Genomic DNA, 19,459 nt, shown 5'->3' on the forward strand with positions numbered 1-19,459 from the left:
TGGGGCATTCCTCTCCTGCAGTTGAGCTGGCTGGAGGCAAGTCCAAGTCACCCGGGTAATCGCTGGGGTGCTGGGAGCGGGCGGGGGGCGGGTAATGGTGGTGGTAGTTTTAAGCCAGTCCTCAGCCCAAAGACGGCTTGGATCAATTTGCCCTCCAACCACTCAACTCTCCCCCTTACCTTTTGTTTTGTTAGCTTGGCTTTGCCCACCCCCACCCTCTCCCTCCTGTGGTGTGAACCGTGCGGCTTGCTCTGAGGTTTGTGCATTTATATGTCATTCTGATTGGTGAATGTTTTCTCCTTTTTGTTGTGATTACTAGAGATACTCTAGTCCTGCCTTCCCAGTTCTGCGCCCTGCACAAGCAGTTTTGAAAAATTAAGTGCAAAAAGCATGACAAAGCAATATGAGGTTGCCGTGGTAAGTGAACTTTTAAACCAAAAATTACCATTTCTTCTCGTATGATCGGTCTGTGGGTGGTTTGAAGGAGAATCATCACACACAAAGGGCTGGGGGCTGGGAAGAGGGGGCGGTGAAACAAACAAAAAACAGTAGTTCTAATTTTGTTTTTCTTTTAACTGTGGTCAGTAGACATGTTCCGCATTTATCTGGTTGATACTCTTGGGATGGTAGTGGGCTTGATGTATTTAAAGTGGGTGAGAGTTGGCAGTCTGCTGGGTGGAGGTGCCAGGGAGGGAGGCAAGGGAACAAGGTTATTGTCTGGTTTCTAAAAGAACGTGCAGCTCTGACTTCCTGAACTCAGCACAGTAGCCGGGTCATTACTGATCCAAATCCTTAAGGAGAAGAACAATGGGGTTATCCTCAGTCACTACAACTATCTCTGTGCCCTCACCTGTACTGATAGACCTCCTCCTTTCATCCTCACACTTGTCAGGTAGCAACATTAGAAGCCATCATTCTTAGACAAATTCTAAACACAGGTGATAATACATTTGGAAAGTTGTAGTTTTAAAAAGAGGTTTGAGGCTGGAGAAAAGAATTGCTTACCACCCTACTTCCCACCTCTACCTTCTCTTGCTCTCCTTTTAAAGACTACAGATTTATTTAAGGGTCCTTCCCCAACCTCCTCTCCTAATCCCTTTTTCTTGTTTTAAAATGGGAGGTGTGTTCCAAAGGATTTCTGAGTTTTGCCCCTTTATCTCATTCACTTTCTGAGAATAGCTATCCAACTTAATATTTGTGGTATACTTAACCATTTCAAGTTTGGTAAAAGATTCAACCTTTCCTCTGGAAAACTCTGAATTGTTTGGCCAGCTCTGACTTAAACCAACAAACAAAAAAACATTAACAGTGCTCGGTACTCTTGACTTTTTCTGTTTTTGAAGCTGGGTGACTTTTAATTTGTCAAGGGCTGTTGTCCTGGAGATGACTGGGATGCCCTATACTGGAACGGACCTGCACATTCTCCGGTGAGGCAAGGCCATCTGAGTTTTCTCATTTGAAGGATGGAATGGAAACAAAAATGCCCCTTGAAAGGAACTGTATTCATGTTTTGTTGAAACCATTCTTGATTATCATTATTTTTGATAATTATGTGTGCAGGTATAATTGCGTATGCTTACAGTTTTCAAGACCTATTCTAAAATAGCTTTACGTTATTAGAAACTTCCTCTGATCATAAAAAAACAAAGAAAATAACTTTTTAAACTGATTACATTGCAACAAAATTCATGAATTTTACTGGGCATATAGTTTAATAAGTTATTTTAACAACTGACTTATTTTTGGTCTCTTCTTCACGAAGTTGATGTAATTTATCAGTAACTATCAAAGGAAAGTGACACCTTATGCAGTTGGCTTCCCAAATCACCACTGTTGCTTTTAGTCTTGCTATTTGTGATCACCTTCTTTAAAACAGTTTTCTGTTTGAGAGTTTATACCCAAATGGCTAACTAAACTACTCGTCTGTTGGTACTAGCAGAATCAATTGAGTGAAACTTTGAAAAAAATGTTAGAAGAGTTTAAATTAGATATAGTATTTTATATATTTGTAGTAGCAAGAGTTTCAATTGGGAAGTTTTCTTTTGTACTGATATTCTTGGACTATAGATAGTTAACCAACAATATTTTTAAGTCTATAATTTATTTTGGACCATTCTAGTCAACTGTCATACCCATTTAATTTTGTAATTAATCTTGATCTATACTGGTACTGCCTGGGTTTTTTTTTTTAATGAACATCTAAAACTGTATTTATGTAAGGAATATAAACAAAGTAAGAATTCACTACTACTGCTGTACAGATATTTGCAAGTAAGTTTATGGCCTGTATATATGCAAAGTTAGATTACTTGGATACTTTGGGAAAAACACCTTTAATTGGAATTATTTTATAATACTCATAATCTCAACTAAGCCCTCAACTTTACTATCACTTTCTATCTACACATTGAAAATACTGTTTCACTTGAAGACATTCACAAAAATTATTATTTAAAATAAGTTGGGTAATTTAAAGTTGTCTAAGTGATAATAATGGTGCATATAGTTTAATATCTTATAAACTTAGATTATTTAATGCCATGTATTCCTGGCACTTTCCCTCACTAATACGACAATTCTGTGGCCATTTTAGATTTACTAAATTTTCTCAATATGGAAGTTTCTTTATATCAGAATGTAATACTATAATCATTTCTTTCCTCCATGTTCTAATTATATGTCATTAGCACATTAGAAATACAGTGGCCATGTTCTGATATTTTCCCTAAACCTCAGTTCATTAGAATAAATTTTACAAAAACAGAAAGCTTATAATGTTCATAAGAACAAAATTCTAAGTGTTTTCAATTAAGCAGTATTCTCATAGAAATATTCATCGCTTCCCATAACATTGACTCACTTTATGTAAATAAGTGTCATACATAAAGGAGCAAGATAGATGAGACAGATGTAGGGATTGCAGGTGGGTGGCAGCCAGGGACATCTAATGTTATACTGAACATTTTACCCCTTGTACCATATTTAGGATGTGAAATGTGCTTGCAAGCAAACAAGCAAAAGAGGAATTGCTGAAGTGATATTATGATTTTAACAATTCAAAAATAACCTTCATTTCTTACTTCTAATTAGTATTAAACATAATATATATTTTTTTATCAAGTACACAATCTAAGACAGCTAAGAAGTTAACTTTAATAGTTAACATTTGATGTCTACCTGCCATGATCCAGGCATGAATCCACTCGTATGTGAGTGCTTTCCATATATTATCTCAGTTAATCTTCAAAACACTCTAGGAGGTAGGTTCTGTTAGACCTAGCAGCTAAGTAAAGTAAGGTCAGACAGCTTATTGAGCATTTGAATCAGATCTATCGAAACTTGATCTAAAATCAAACAAAATGAAAATCAAATAATAGAAAATGTGAGATAATTTTCCAAATTTAAAGAGACCCTCCACGTAAAACCCACATGACCTCACAAATTCCCAAGATAGGAATGATTGCCCTTAATCTTGGCACTTTCTTTGATAAAACATTTTTGAAGAAATAAAGCTTAGTGAAATATTCCTAATTTTAACTCCCAAATTGGGTTTAGATACATTAGGCTAATCTTGCTGGTTGTTTCTCTCTTGGGACAATGGAGAATTTATTGCATTCTCCATCCCACCCCAAAAACAAACAAAAGGAGAGGAAGATTAAATCAATTATAATGACAAAAGTATTTTCAAATAAGCACCAACAATGCCTACTTACTAAAAGGAAAACCAAACTGCAAACCTAGTTTTCCTTAAAAGGGGACTTAAAATCAAATAAGCAGAGTGATTTTTTTTTTAAATTTTACCAACTTAAAATGCTATTTAATTTTTCATTTTAAAGACTTTAAAATTTTGATTATAATATTTGCCTAAGTAGTGAAATGTTATATGATTTGATAGGTAACAAGTCATTTAATGATTTTTTGCCATACTATGTGTTTTTTAAGTTAGTTTACCTTGATATACCTAAAATCAATTAACTTCCACTGTAATTATTTTGTGAATTTTTAAACTGCCCTCATTTAGTTAACTAAAGAGGCATATAGAAAGTGATGTAGAAAACAGAATTTTCAAATGAGATCCCATTATTTGATTCCTTTTTAAATATGAAAGATTTTAGACTCTCAAATATTATAAAAAGATTCCATCCCTTAAGAAGCTCTAATTGTGCTCTTTTTTTATTTATGAAATCCTTAAACCTGAGAGATTGGGACATGGATATTGCATCTGCTCTGGTTTGCTTATTTATTAACTTGAATCTGCAAAAATGGAGATGTTAAGATTTTATGGAGATAATCCATTCAAGTTCCCTTAAGTACCAGTGAAAAAAAGTTTAAGGACATCATTTCCATTCAACAGAAAATTGCTCCATTTTTCACTTTCACCTGAGAAGAAATGAAGGCATTCAGAATAATTCTGTCTGCATGTCATGCAGTAAATGGTCTCCTGAGTTGTTTTGTGTAAACATTTTTTTTAATTGGGTTACTTTTTTAAAATCCACAGAGCTCACATGTTAAAAGAGCATTTGAATTTATGTTCTTGTCAAGGGAAGAACTTTTTAGAAATTGATCTGTTTTGTGTCAGCTTTTTATAAAGTGAAATCATCCAGATCTGTTTATTTTTATTTTCATTAAAGATTTTATTTTTATTTTTTAAGTAATCTCCGCACCCAATATGGGACTCAAACTCACAACTCCGAGATCAAGAGTAACACACCCTATTGACTGAGCTTGCCAGGCACCTCATAGATCTATCATGTTTAAACCCCAATTACTATGAGAGTGCCAGTAGCTTTTTTTAAAAGTCTGATAACTTTCGATTTTTAAGAACCATGTTACAATCAGAACTGTGGGGCTTGAGTGTTTCAAACTGGCAATATTCTAGCTGTGGGTCACATATAACTCAGCTCAACTTCACTTTGATCTTGGAGACCACGCCTTGACAGACTCTTGGATTTTCACCCTCTAAAAACTAATTCTGGTTACTTGCCTCATTTTAAATAAAATTCAATCTCAGTTTTTATCATAGTTAATAAAATGTTAGTATAACTTTGTTTTATCCTTGATTTGAAAATTCACATTACATTACCATGTACTAAAATCATAGAACTGATCAAGACAATTTTCTTTCCCTTCAAATTCATCAGAGTGCACAGGTCTATATATAAATAATAAATAAGTGTAAATACACATATACAAAAAGTTGTGGTTTTGTTAGTATGAAGCAAAAGAGCAAACTTATTAAAGCAGTTTTTCAGTTTTAAACTTATGGGATGATAAATGCCACAAAACTGAATTTTATCTAATGAAGGGTACATTAACTATATTTATTATTAACTAAAAATCTAAGAGTATTTTAGGATAGGCCTGTGGAGTCTATTCTCTTCTATATCTCCACTATTGCTTTCCCATAACTTCATACAAAATGTTAATTTCACTTGAAAAATTAGGAGGTGTGGACTATGTTTAAATTAGAAAAAGAATGGAAGTAGCTTAAGATTGTTCCTATGTAGATTCTGGAATCCTTCAAGCTTTGTACCTCAATAATCCCTTTAAATTCTTTTAAACATGAAATTATTACATTTTGTGTTTAAAGTAAAGTATGTTATGGATTTTCAAAGCTTCTCAGAGCATGAAGGGTTTACAGGAAAGGGCAAAATAATACAAGCTAGATACCACCACACCTGACAGACATTGACAGAGGTTGAGAAGACAGTGTTTTAATGGATTTTTTTTTAAATAGAAATATACAGTTAATGAAATCTGAGGTCATTACTATTAAGAACTGAGAACTCAGCTTTTTGAGTGTTTCCAATAAAAATAATTAACCACGGGACACATTATAAATATTTAATAAAATCTAAAAAATCACCACTCTCCTTTGTTAAGGATAATGAGAGTGAAGATTGCTATAGAAATCTAGACTTCCGATTTTCTAATTTCTCAGTGCTTAATTTACCACCGTTAAATTTGGTGTTATGGCAGAGATGGTATTTAATATGTTTAGTTCTTATCAGAGACACCATAACATTTTGGTGTGTCTTAGAATACAAATTAGTGGTATATATTACCCAACAAACATTATTGCACGCTTACTAGGTTTTAGGCAGAGTGCTGGAGCCGGGGAATACCCCACTGGGAGAGATGGCTTTGCTATCAAGCAATGCACAGTCAGTGTCGGAGACAGACATGTCAACAAACGATTATAATGGAGTGAGATCATTGCTATCCGAGCTATGTACAAAGTGCTTTTAGCAGTGCAGAAGAAACTAGCACCAATTTGCCTGCAGTTGGCTTTAGGGAGGGTATTCAGGAAGTGCTTCTCAATGGAGGTGAAGTTTTCACACTGACTTTTTTTTTCATTAAAAAAATGAAATACTGGACCTCCAAATAGTATAAAGAAAGATGCAGTATATATTTTTCTAGTTTTTACATTTTGATATGTACTTAAGATAAGGGAGAACAAGTTTTCTGTGTAGGATGCTGAATTTTTTAAGATTCATTAGTGTAATTTCTCAGATACACTGCCTTTGACAAATGTGCACAGCCAGGCAAGCCTTTAATATATTGATTATGTTAGTGTTTTGTTGCTAGTAGCATAATGGATAAAGCACAGGCTCCATTTTTATTCTTCTATGCTCTACCAAAGGGGGGAAAAAAAAGAAGTATATTGCAAACCGTGAAAGGCACGCAAAAGCAAAAGTAATTAAATAACATAAATGGTGAGGGAGATTGCCTGTGATCTGGGCTAGAATTAGAAAAGGAGGTGTAAGAAAGAGGTTATTTGAGAGGAAATGATATGAAAATGTTTTAAAATAGAAAAAGGAGTTCTGCTTTGTAACAATAGGGCATCAACTTAAGTGATTTCACTTTCCTTTGTGTTGCTTTCACATTTACAGCAGAGGAGGGAAGTACTATTAATCTGAAATTTTCTTTACTTAGGATTAAGTTTCATCATTGATCAGACTGAAACCACCCTATTTTTCTTTCTTAAACTCCCAATTGCATGAAAAATCTTCACTTCAGAGTGATTAGTACTTCATGTGAATATCATTATGCATTTTGCTTTCTGATATCTTGACAATGCAGTTTATCCCATTCTCGCTGGGATTCTCTCCTGGCAACAATTTACTTCCTTGTGTTCATTTTTAGGAAAATCCTCTCAACATTGTTATATGTATTATGTTATAGGAAGGAAGCATGTAAAATACTCTTGAACTCATTTTACTTGTGAGTTTGAATAGCATTCAGATTAGAATGATTTCCCCAGAATTTTATAGGCTTGCCCAATCCAGCTGTATATTTTATATGCTAATGTAAATTCTATTTTTGTTCCCCTTGGGGGTTTAAGTGATTATAATTGTTGCTCTTCAAAAGCCAAACAGATGATGATTGCTGCTTCAGGAGTATACCAAAAGAAACTGGCTTTCATTAAACCTGCTCATCCACTTCATAATTATCTCCATTTTATCTAGCTAAGAAGCAGGAAAAAATGGCAAGTACAGTTCACTGAAGCCAGTTCAGTTATTTAAACATCACTTTATTGAACTAGCAGGAGGTGTAAAGTAGGGGGAATTGTTTTCATTCTAACACTGATATGTAGCCAGTGGCCCAACTCAAGAGTTAGTTGAGCATCAAATGCCAGAGGCCACAGGGAATGAGAGGGGAGATATTTTGAGCCATTCTGAGAGGAGTCCTCTAGTGGATACAATAAATAGTACCGCAGTGACAGCTATGCTGAATTATGTTTTTGCTTGTTCTTCCTGTAAGTTAAAAATGAAGTTAGCTATGTAGCTTTCTACTAAGAAAGACTCAGAAATGCATCCAAAATGAAAGCGAAATTTCCTATATAATGTAAAAAAGAAAAAAAGGGAGGGGGAATATTGATAAGTTCTAAATACCAAATCCTGAGACTGACATCAGAAGTCCTTCAAAGAATCCTTATGGTCATATAAGCCTTGTGATCTGATCATGGGTCAGAAAGCAGATTCTTATGAAGGCTGATTTTCCTCAACAGATAGAGTATCTTCCCATTCAGGTGACATGGGACTCTGAGTTATCTGTTCCCTAGTCTTGGGGGGTGTGTGGAGGGGTGGCTTTGGAATTGACTTGTATTGGAACATGTTCCTGACCACATACATGCTGGATGTCCTGATGGCACAGTGAGGGTCCTTGAACTGTTACCCAGGGAAATAGAAAAGTATCCAGAGTCACCAGCTGTTTAAGCTTCCAGCTGTGAGAAAGCAGTTCTCTGCTGGTTAAATGAAAAATTCTGAAAGAGCTCTCTCCTCTAGAGTTTTAGAAACCAATTGTCTAAGGGTAGACTTAGATAAAACATTGTTTTCATAAACAAAATGGAAGGTTTTATTTTTATTTTTATTTTTTATAGATTTTCATTTTCATGTTCCATAATAGTTCTGCAAGTTTCAGGCAATTTCACTTTTTGAAGTTTTAACATAGAGTTGTTATTTTGCAACCTGATTTTGAAACTTTGTGGAATCATATTGAAAGGGGGGGAAAGGGGCGCCTGGGTGGCTCAGTCATTGGGCGGCTGCCTTCGGCTCAGGTCATGATCCCGGGGTCCTGGGATCGAGCCCTGCATTGGGCTCCCTGCTCAGCGGGGAGTCTGCTTCTCCCTCTCCCACTCCCCCAGCTTGTGTTCCCTCTCTCACTGTCTCTCTCTCTCTCTGTCAAATAAATAAATAAAATCTTTAAAAAAAAGAAAAAGAAAAAGAGGGGAAAACCGTTTCCTTAATAAGAAAAAGGAAATATGTTCCTTAAAGGATTTCCGATAATTTGCTAGAAAGTTCTGTACATTAAAAAATATTTTCCTCTCAATTCTTATGCCTTGACAATAAAAAATGTTCCAGTTTTCATATATGTAATTTTATTTTGGCTTCACAATAACCTCATAAAGGAAGAATACTAAAAAGTATCATTTCATTTTATATAAGAGAAACAGAGATTCACAGTTTTAAAACTGGAATCTGTGGTATACCAACTCCTTGATCAATACTTTAACACCTGGATCTACCAATAGCTTGCCAATACATGATGTTGGAATTACATCTAGACTGTAAGAGTCCCTTCCAAACCCCAGGGTTGGGCTAAAATTGTTCCCAGGGAATGAGTATTTTCTCAATCTTAGGTCAACTATGCAATTTGCATTCTTAGATCCAGGGAGAAGGTGTATCAATGGCATGCTCTCTAAAAACTCTCTAAATTAAAAACTATCTGGTAGTGGGACAGTATTAGAATTTTCTTGGATTCCTGTGCAGAAATATGCCAGGGTTTACATAACTCTGACTTCCTGCCGAGAAGGCCTGTAAAAGTCGTAAGTCTGAGAATATGCCAGCTGCCCCTAGAGCTGCTCTAGGCAAAAATGGTGAAAACTCTGTGATTGGTTTTCTCACCTCTCCATCACCTTCTCGTGATACCTCTAGGACCTGGCCATCCTTTGTTTCCCTAGGGTTGTGCTGTCCCTTTACTCATATTGTTAAAACCCAAGGTCTCCTAGGACAATATCTCTTTCCCTTCCAAGGTGACTGGTTGTTAATCTAATAAATTATTCTCCACTAATGGGAAAATATTAAGGAGAGTCCTTTTTTTCCACCCAGTTAATACTTAAAAGTCACTCCCAGGGAAAATGTCCTCATTTTTGTTAAACAATCATGGTGAATAACTTGTAGGGTGGTCATGTCAGGCCAATATGAATATTTTTCTGGTAGCTGCTTTTCTTAACCGTGTGGCACTCCTTGATCTCTATCACTGAGGAAACTTCTTACTTATCTTGAAATAGGACAGTTAGAAATGAACTCACTCAACAGGAAAATATAACTGGAAAAAAAAAAAACCTGCCTTCTCTCTCTCTCTGTTTATTAAATAGAAGTAAAAGCTACAAGCTATAGTAAACACTAAAAACATACCCCTGCCAATGGAATGACTGTAATTTCCCAGGGCCAACTTACACGTCTGTTCTTCAATATGACAGGAAATTGTGGAAAATCATGCTTACTCTGTGACCTCACAGACGTATGAATGTAAATCAAATCTTTTAAAAGTCTCCCAGTTAAATCTCTTCCAGCATAACACAAAGTACAAATTTGGCAATTATTGTAATTAATCTGCTCAACAGAGAGCCACACTAAAATAGTTTAAGCCACACTTTAACTCCAAGTTAACTGAGCAACTAAAAAATTTGTACTGTTTTTTTGTTTTGTTTTGTTTTAAATCACTGGTTCATCAGAATCATCCGTGGTGGTTTTTATAAACACCTAGGCTTAGACCTCACCTCAGAATTACTGAGCAGACGTCCTGGGATGCAGACCAGGCCTCTATACTTTAAAAGAAAAAGGCCTCCCCGGTAGGTAGAGGCTTTGATCTACAGCTATGTGTGAGAACCTCCAGGCTTTCCTCTCACCCGTTCTAACGATCACTGAAGATTCACTCTGTGTCAGGCATTCTCCTAAGCCCTTGACAAATACTTTTTCACTTAGCGCTTACAATAACCCTAAAAGGTGGCTCTTATTCATGTAGTACTCATTTTACCAATGAGAAATCTGAGGCTTGGAGAGGTTGGGGGAGTGTGCCTAAAGTCATATACCAAGGATATGGGAGAGGCAGAACCAAAATCCACGTCTGCTTGAATACTATGAACCGCTACAACCCTGAGAAGGTCTTTTAACTATATAGATTGAAAATGCATGGCTGTATTTTATAGCTGTAATTTCCAACCTAGAAGCTCCCATTTTGCTGCTTTGATTATCCTAAGATTATCCAGAGTGTACAGGGATTGTTTCATTTTATGGCCTTAAAAGAGAGCTACTATATTCATGCGAGAGGAGACATGGTCTAATAGGTAAAAGATTCTTTAAAATTATAGGTGAACTGTTTTGCTTTCTTTGTATAAAAGTCACAGACGATTGTCTACTTTAGGTCTTAATTCAGAAGCTCAGGAGCTGCTGTAAACTACCTTTTAATTTCATGGCTAAAAAATATTCAAAAATGACACAATGTTAGAAGAGCATACTTCTTCCTTCCAGGTGAATTTCTTATTAAAAATTTTTAAAAATTATATAAAACCATTGTTGAGAAATGCCGTTTCCAGTGTGGAATATGCAATTTTAGGATTTGTTCTTTCTGATTTGGGACTGACACCATTATTTAGAATAGTGATGACTCATGTCTAGGACTGAAATCTGTTTTTCATGGGTTTATACATTTTCCCCTTGAATTGCACCAAAAATGGTTTTTTAATTGGCTTTAACTCATGCCCAATAAATTGGACGAAAATTGATTGCCGCAGTCATGTTTGGTTTAAAATTATTCAAGACTGCGCCATGAGTCAAATGAGTGCATGATCGAGGGCAGCAGTGCTTTATGTCCTCTGTTTATGACAAATAATGTTTTTTCAAAATGGTCATAATTCATATCTAAAAATATATGTTCACAACTTATAAAGCTTAAATGACAGTAGCAGAGCCATGCTAAAAAAGAAATTTCTCTTATTTTCATATTATTTCTTAATATATTCTTTTTCTAGTTCTCCCAAGACTACAAGTTTGGTCATTATATTCCTTTAAAATTAAATAATTCTGCATGTAGTTCTTGATAGATTCTTGGTCCTGATATTAGAATATTTTTCAATGCAAAATTACATAAATGAGAATGTTCAGACTGTACCATCCTATAGAGTTGAGACTGGGAGCCACTTTCCCATTCTCTGCAAAGTGATTTTAAAGACAAATATTAAACAATATGAAAATTGAATTAACTCAGGTGACTGTTTAGGGCATTGAAATAGCAATTCACTAAATGGTACCTGTCAGGAAGCCAGTTTTTGTTCAATCTCATTATAATTATTTACTGTGTTATGGTTTTCATTTATTTATATGCCATAGAAATATAAGCAAATCACTTTAAGGGCTTTGCTAGTTGGGAATAAAGGTGCATTTTATGAGATTCTCTAGCAACTGCAGGAAAGGGTATAATAGGGTAAAAGAAATGATTAATTAAATGAAAAGAACATCCCTTGGCCATAATATAGATAGGCATTAAGTGAAGGAAATAGTTGATATTGTTGAATATAGTGAATATTAGGCAATTCTAAATGGGCAGGATAGTTATTATCTTATATTGTATTCTTCTAAGAAACTGGTGGAGCAATTTCTGAAAATTCTGTCAATTTGCTCTATTATAAATGTATTTTTCATATGTATTAAATCTCAAGATTTGTTTTTGTAAGTCAATATCATTTTATTTATAAACTCCAGGGCTGTTCATCTGTCCTCTCTATGAATCTAAGTTGTCTTTTAAGCAATCCCTGGTCCTCACCATTCAGTATCTACCACCAGCTTCCACCTGCTGACTACAGGGCTGAAGCTTGAGCTCTTCAGCCATAGTTTTTGTGTGTTTTTTTTGACCTGAAACAAAAAACTACCTATTTTTCGGATTTATAAAAAGAATGCATGCTCAGAATTTTTACAAACCCATTAATGCAGAAAACAAAGAAAAAAGGACCTAAAGGTCCAATTCCTATTACCTCAAAATAGCCACTGTTTAATGTTCTAATGACTATTCTTTATGCAATGTTGAATACTCTCAACAATATTTCATGGAAATCACTAAATTACAAATATATACTCTCCTTTTCAGTGGCTTACAACTGTTTACTATGGTTATAGAGCAGACTTCTAAAAATTAAAATCTACAAAAACTAAATAATGAAAATTTCCTCAAAACCTAATATGACCGGTGGCTTGGACCTCCTAGGACATCATATATTATGTTTCTCAAAATCCTGTTGATTTGACCTGAATCATTTTATTTTATTTATTTTTTAAGATTTTGTTTATTTATTTGACAGAGAGAGACACAGCGAGAGAGGGAACACAAGCAGGGGGAGTGGGAGAGGGAGAAGCAGGCCTCCCGCCGAGCAGGGAGCCCGACGCGGGGCTCGATCCCGGGACCCTGGGACCATGACCTGAGCTAAAGGCAGACGCTTAACGACTGAACCACCCAGGCACCCCAGACAACCATTTTATTTATTTATTTTACTTATTTTTTATTTTTTAAAGATTTTATTTGACAGAGAGAGACACAGCGAGAGAGGGGAACACAAGCAGGGGGAGGGGGAGAGGGAGAAGCAGGCCTCCCCCCCCACCCCCCAGCAGGGAGCCAGATGCGGGGCTCCATCCCAGGACCCTGGGACCATGACCTAAGCTGAAGGCAGACGCTTAACGACTGAGCCACCCAGGCGCCCTTGAATCATTTTAAAGAAGTAAATCATCTAAGTATCCTTTATCTCTCTTCCATTTGTCAGCAATAGATGGCATGTCAAGATTTGAGTATGATTATTTCCATTTTAAAAAAAAAAGTTTTGTCTGTTTATGGTAATTGTAATCTCTGTTTTCCCTGTACTCTTGTTTTCTTGCAAGTGTTATGTCATTTTTAATTTCTGCTATATATTTTTTAAAATTTCTGCTATACTTCTTTAGAACTACTGGATTTTACCTGGAAAGAACCGCAGAGTTCATCTGATGAGTGGTTGTTAAGGACTTAGGCCATACAAATGAACTACTTGGGGTCAAATCACACCTCTGTCAGTTTCTAGTTGTGTGATCTTGGGCAAATTACTCAACTTCTTCAGTCTCCTAGTCTTTAAAATGATAGGATTATTGTGAGGATTAAATGATTTAATGCGTGTAGAACATTAGAATGCTGTCTGGCCTGTGGTACATACTCAATACTTGTTACCCATGATCATTATTTTCTCTAATCCAATCTTCTGGGAATTGTGGCATTCAGACAGAGTGCCTTGCTGATAGGGAATCAACTAGTCAGTGGGGGAAATAATACTCAGATTCATGTCTCCTTTCTCCAAGCCTAGGAATCTGAGCTCAATGCATCCTTCCTAGTAGGGTTTTTAAACACTAGGGCACAGAGGTGTCTTAGAGGCATGCATAGCTAATCAGGGTGCAGGGCTCTGGTGCCTGGTTTCTCACCTTCATAGCTGTCTTGGGCTTTTTGGCACAAAAGTATTATTTGTTAAGAACCCTATCACTTTCAGGACCTTCTATAAATGTTTTGACCATCAAAACATTTTCATTATTATCAGTGAGCCCCTCTTCTATACCTATCAGTCTTCCCCCATCTCTTTATCCCCTGACCCTGCCACCTCATTCCAAGGGGTTTTAGGTTTTTTTGTTTTTGTTTTGTTTTGTTTTGTTTTAACATTTTAGCTTCTTTTTTTTTGTTTTTCATTTATTTACATGTATTTTTTTCTTTAAATTTTTTATTGTTATGTTAATCACCATACATTACATCATAAACAATGAATCATGGAACACTACATCAAAAACTAACTTTTTAGCTTCTTAACCCTCCTTCTGTCTTGATTCTGATTCCTATACGTTTGAGTCTCTTCCCGCTTGGCAGGTCCAAAATTTACACTTATCAGTAGATATATCCTGTATCCAGTAGTTTTATGTCAGTATCACTTCTCAGTCTTTTGGCTAAGATCAAGTGTGGTAGTTCTTTGTCAGTATTTTCCTCTGCTTGGCTTTCAAAGCCTTCCATGATGTGACTCTGGAAGACCTATCCAACCTGATATCTTTGCTCTCCAGCCCACTTCCTCCCCTAGAGTCAGCCTGGTCTCCTCTACCCAAGTCTTGCAGTTTTTTCCTCTGAACCTCATATCATTTGCTCCAAACATACACACACACAAACACACACACACACACACACACACACACACACCAGTAAAGTAAATTTATATAAATATCTTTAAAACTCAGGATAAAACACCACAACATATATTTATATTTTCCTCTTTTATAACACCTTGTAAAGAGGCTCAAATTTTCATGTCTCCTTTTGATGTGGCTAATATGGAAACATACCTCTCGTTTAGCATTCATTTCATATCTAGGAAAATATTAGTATTCTAGAAAACGTCAGTGCTGTATGAGTTAAATAATGAGCACCAACATAAAAGAAAGGCCTTTCTTTTTATTGTCTTGCACAGGGAATCTAGAAACATCAGCAAAAGAAAGAAAAAGAAATTTCACAGTAAATTGTGTCGAAATAATTCAAGGAAATGCCTATTTGTTACTCAAACAGCTTAAACAGTCTGTAACACCATTCATCTACATTGCATCCTCCAACACGTTTACAAAAACTGACATTTCAAACAACCGTATTCTCTAATTTCTTACACCAGAATGACAGTGACGAAAGGAAGAGAACATCATTTTTATTACAATAGTATTCTCAGTATTCCCTTAAAATGCACATACATAGCTCAGTCAGAGAAATAGATTTCTCATTTAGCCACATCAACATGAAGGATTAAAAGGGGTTGGTGCGATGGCTGTAAAGATCAGCTTTGGCTGGTCTGTGCGTAGCCAGTGTGTTTCTTCTCTGTGCTAATTATACTTCCTCATCGAAGCCTGGCAGTCATATGACTGGACTGGACTTTGTGTGATTCAATCTTATCAAATTATAAAGTGCATTTAGGACACAGAGAGATGCTCACTGAACTTTAAAATGAAAATACCACCTGCTTTTTTTTTTCACTGTAATCTATGAACTTAGACCTCAAAAAGTTTAAGATTAATTCTTTGATCAGATTGCAAAGTTTTGTTTCCTTCCATTCTACTTATTCACTGAAAGTCCACATCCATAGCTGCATCTCCATCAATCCACGGGAAAGCTAGCCCAGAAGGGAACTGTGAAAGTATAAACCAAAGCAAATTTTAGTGTTCTTTTGATATTATATGTTTTCCAATGTCAAGTGGACATTATTTCATTTTGTTTCATTCAAAGCAAACAAAATCTAGTATGAAAAGCATATTCTCTTGTGCCCTTTATACACTTTACCTCCATATTCCTTTGGATATTTATTTTGATAAATTTATCAAGCACAGACAACATAAGAAATAGAAAATTAGAGCAGAACGTACTGTTAGCCTATGTAAATGGAATAAATATAATAGCCTATAAAAATGTGGAGAGAGGGAATGAGCCTAGGGAAAGGCCAGTGATAAGGAGATTGAAACTGATTTCTTCCAAGGTCATAAATGACTAGTAACTTTTAAATTCTTGCCTTAGAGTTAACACAGAATGGTAAATAAGAATGGATAATATATGTATATATATAATTGAATAATAAAAGTATCTCTTGGCATAAAATAAAAATATTTTAATTTGATTAGACTGTGATATGTATTTCATTCAACTTGATTTCAGTGAATAATTAACTGAATTATAACTTATACTTAATACCAAACACCAACATTTTGAGCCTAATTAAAATAACATGGTCATAGTTAATGCCAAAGAGAGTAACACAATGTAGAAAGACTGACATCCAGGAAAGCTGCTCCTTATTCCTATTAATCTTAAAAATGTAAGCCATATTCCTAATGCCTCTGTTATGCTCCTGAAAATGAGAAATAATTTATGTCCTTCCCTACCTTCTGGGTTACAGTGATAAATATGTAAAAATGCATTGAGCTTTTTGTGATAAAAGGTACTATGAAAATCTAAGGTGTTTTTATTATTATATCAATCAAATGGGATCTCAGACTAAGTTCCTTTTTGAAGACCCACAACTTTTGATGGGCAAATCATGAAATTGTATTGGGAAATATATTGAAGCCACATAAGAGGGCAGGCAGAAGATTTTTATGCCTTTTGAGGCCTTTTAAACTTGGTTACAATTAGAAATGGGAGAAGATATTTATCATAGGATATATCAGTTGGGCTATTAATTGAGAGCAAATAACTATATTTAAGAGACGCTATGTAAAAGCAGGAACTCTAATTCTTGCTTCATCAAATAAATGTGCTAAGTCACCGTTTTTGTTTCCATCATCATAGTTACTGTGTATCAACTGTTTCCTCTGTTCCCGGAAGTTTGAATATCTTACACTCATGGTTACATTTAACCTCACAGGAATCCTGCATTAAGCATTATTATCACCATTGTATAGATCAGAAATCAAGACTTAGAAGAGATTAACTCATCCAAGGCCCCACAGTGATAGAGTGAGGTTCAGATTGGGATATGCCTGAAGTACAAACCCAAACTCTTAACAATTTGCAAAATTGTAGCTCATGGTAGAGTAACATCATACCTATTTAAAGGACTAATTTTTGACAAGCTATACTATTAAAAACTTAGGAGGAGATATTGTACAAATATAGGCACTCAAAAGATGCTTGAATCAAACTGAAATGAGTCTTTTGTCATAGATCAGGAATAAATACTTAGAAACAGGAACTGATTATGTATCCGTTATTTGACCTTCACCTGAAGATAAGTATTCTAAGGATACTATCAGTTGTCTGATTTTTTTCCTTGGTAATAGATTTATAATCAGTTTTAAACAAAAATATTACCGAATTAGGTATTTCTAAAGCTCCTGATATTTTTGCCTTTATACATCATAGAATGTTTTCCTTAAAAATCTATTACCCATTTCCCACAGAAAGGAGTTAATAATGGGGAATCCTCCTAAAAATAAAATTGGACTTTTTTGGATCTTTAAATTATTTTTCATTGTTCATAATGCCATACATATCATTTATTTGTGACAGAAATTAGGAGTGGTTTTTATAATTCATGCTAAAACATTTTTCTGTTCAATAGTGTAATTTTCTCTTTTAAAAATTATCTTTTAGTTTTGAAACATTATAATGTACATTTATACAATATCTTTTCTCACATTTCAGACTCGGTGAGAGTACATCTTTTAACCCTTATGTAAATTCTCATCTTTAAAAAGTCCTACCTGTCTTGGCAAAGAATAGTTTAAGCTGTCTATTGTGTGCATATTTTCAATTTAATTAAGAAAAACAAAAATAAACATGGCTTAAGAGCTCATTAAAGCTGGCAGTTCAAACTTAAGAGTATTTGTAACTAGCAGAAAAATATCTTATTGTCTGATTATTTGAAGAAAGGCTGGAATTTAAAAGAATACTTCTTAAAATGCTTATATAGCAGCTGTTATTTAAACCAATATAACATAATGGAAAATGGTGATATGGAAGGGAAAAGTTAGCTTGCACAAACATAAATTTCTCTCTCATTAAAGAATACATACAGCACTCATTCATCCATACACTTGAATTAAAAAAAAAAAAAAAGACTCACCTGTTTTCTGGGTTAGAAGATATGAAGGATTTTTGCATAAAGAATTGAAAAGAAATGTGTTTGAGATTCCTTGACTTGTATTTATTGACTCATCTCCCTATGAGTAATCAGATAAGTGCAAAGTTTAAAATAATAGTTTTTAAATGTATCTAAATAGTTTAGTAAGTACTAAAATGTATACCTGCACCTTAAATTTTTTCTCACTACTTTTCCTGACAAATTCATTTTTAATTCCTCCACTCCCCACTGTGGTTTAAGCAGCCTTAATAGTATCAATTAAGTGTACCCTGGTGATCAAAGTTTTGGGGTTAACGTAAAAACTGATATTCTAAAGCTGCATTAACTATGTGTTATCATCAGAAGGTATCTTTTTAGAAATGTTGCTAAAACTTAAGATATAATATGCTGTTGTGGGAAATGAAATGCATCCTGTCATGCACTCTCATAAATGCACACCAGTGAATTTACAATCCACTCAATGACAAAAAGAACAAGGTACAGTGCAAAGTAATTAGTGAATCAAGGCACCAAGGTCACTGGTTATATTCTGGTCATTATACATTTTAAACTTTTGTGAAACATTTAGTCAAATAATGCATAGAATTTCATGCTTCCTATCCATAAAAGCAGACCTAAGAGTATAGATATAAAGTGTACTGTAAGAACCAGGTGGTGTCAAAATACACACATGGGATTTTTTTAGTTCCCTGAACTACCCCCTAGTAATTATTGGGGTAAAGAGGAAGGGGGGTGAAATTTAACTCTTATTCCTGTAAGTAGGTAAGCTGATTCTCTTCTGTGGTCCATAATTTCTTAGGCTATTCTAAAAATTACCCTGGAATCTCTGGTGGCTCTATCACATCAACAAAAAGGTCAAGTTAACCTCAGTTTATGGTAACTCCTCTGTATCCAGTTGATCTGCTTTCCTCACAATAAAAGGAAAACTTTAGATTGCATTTAAAATCTGTTTCTAATCTGTAGCCAGAGAGCTTCCTTTTCCCCATGTTCTGATAAAGACAGAATTTTATTTTCCATCAAATTGCTTTAAATTGTTCCTTACTCTTTATTTCACCAAACTTCCCACAACTTTATACTTTCCAGATTGTTTATGCAGGGTAGCTACACTAGGAATCATGATCAAGATGCTCTGTCCCTTTGCTAGTCCTCCTGAGTTTACCCTCCCCAGATAATTTTTAAAACCGGTGGGCTTATTCTCTCATGGCTCCCATCCCCCCCCTTAAAAAATAAAACAAAACTATCCCATTCCAGGCGCCCCCTCTCTGCCTGCCGCAAGCATTTTAATGACAG

General features: G+C 35.1%; 1 protein-coding gene across 1 annotated transcript in view; it reads left to right on the forward strand.

Annotated features, from left to right (window-relative positions):
• The first annotated feature begins 323 nt into the window (after nt 1–323).
• Nucleotides 324–19,459, forward strand: part of ELAVL2 (ELAV like RNA binding protein 2) — a 163,585-nt gene continuing 144,449 nt past the window's right edge. The window contains exon 1 of the mRNA XM_027616907.1: nt 324–417. The gene's annotated coding sequence lies outside the window, so the exon portion shown is untranslated. The remainder of the gene's footprint in view (nt 418–19,459) is intronic.

Source organism: Zalophus californianus, chromosome 13 (genome assembly GCF_009762305.2).
Source record: "Zalophus californianus isolate mZalCal1 chromosome 13, mZalCal1.pri.v2, whole genome shotgun sequence".
NCBI lineage: Eukaryota > Metazoa > Chordata > Mammalia > Carnivora > Otariidae > Zalophus > Zalophus californianus.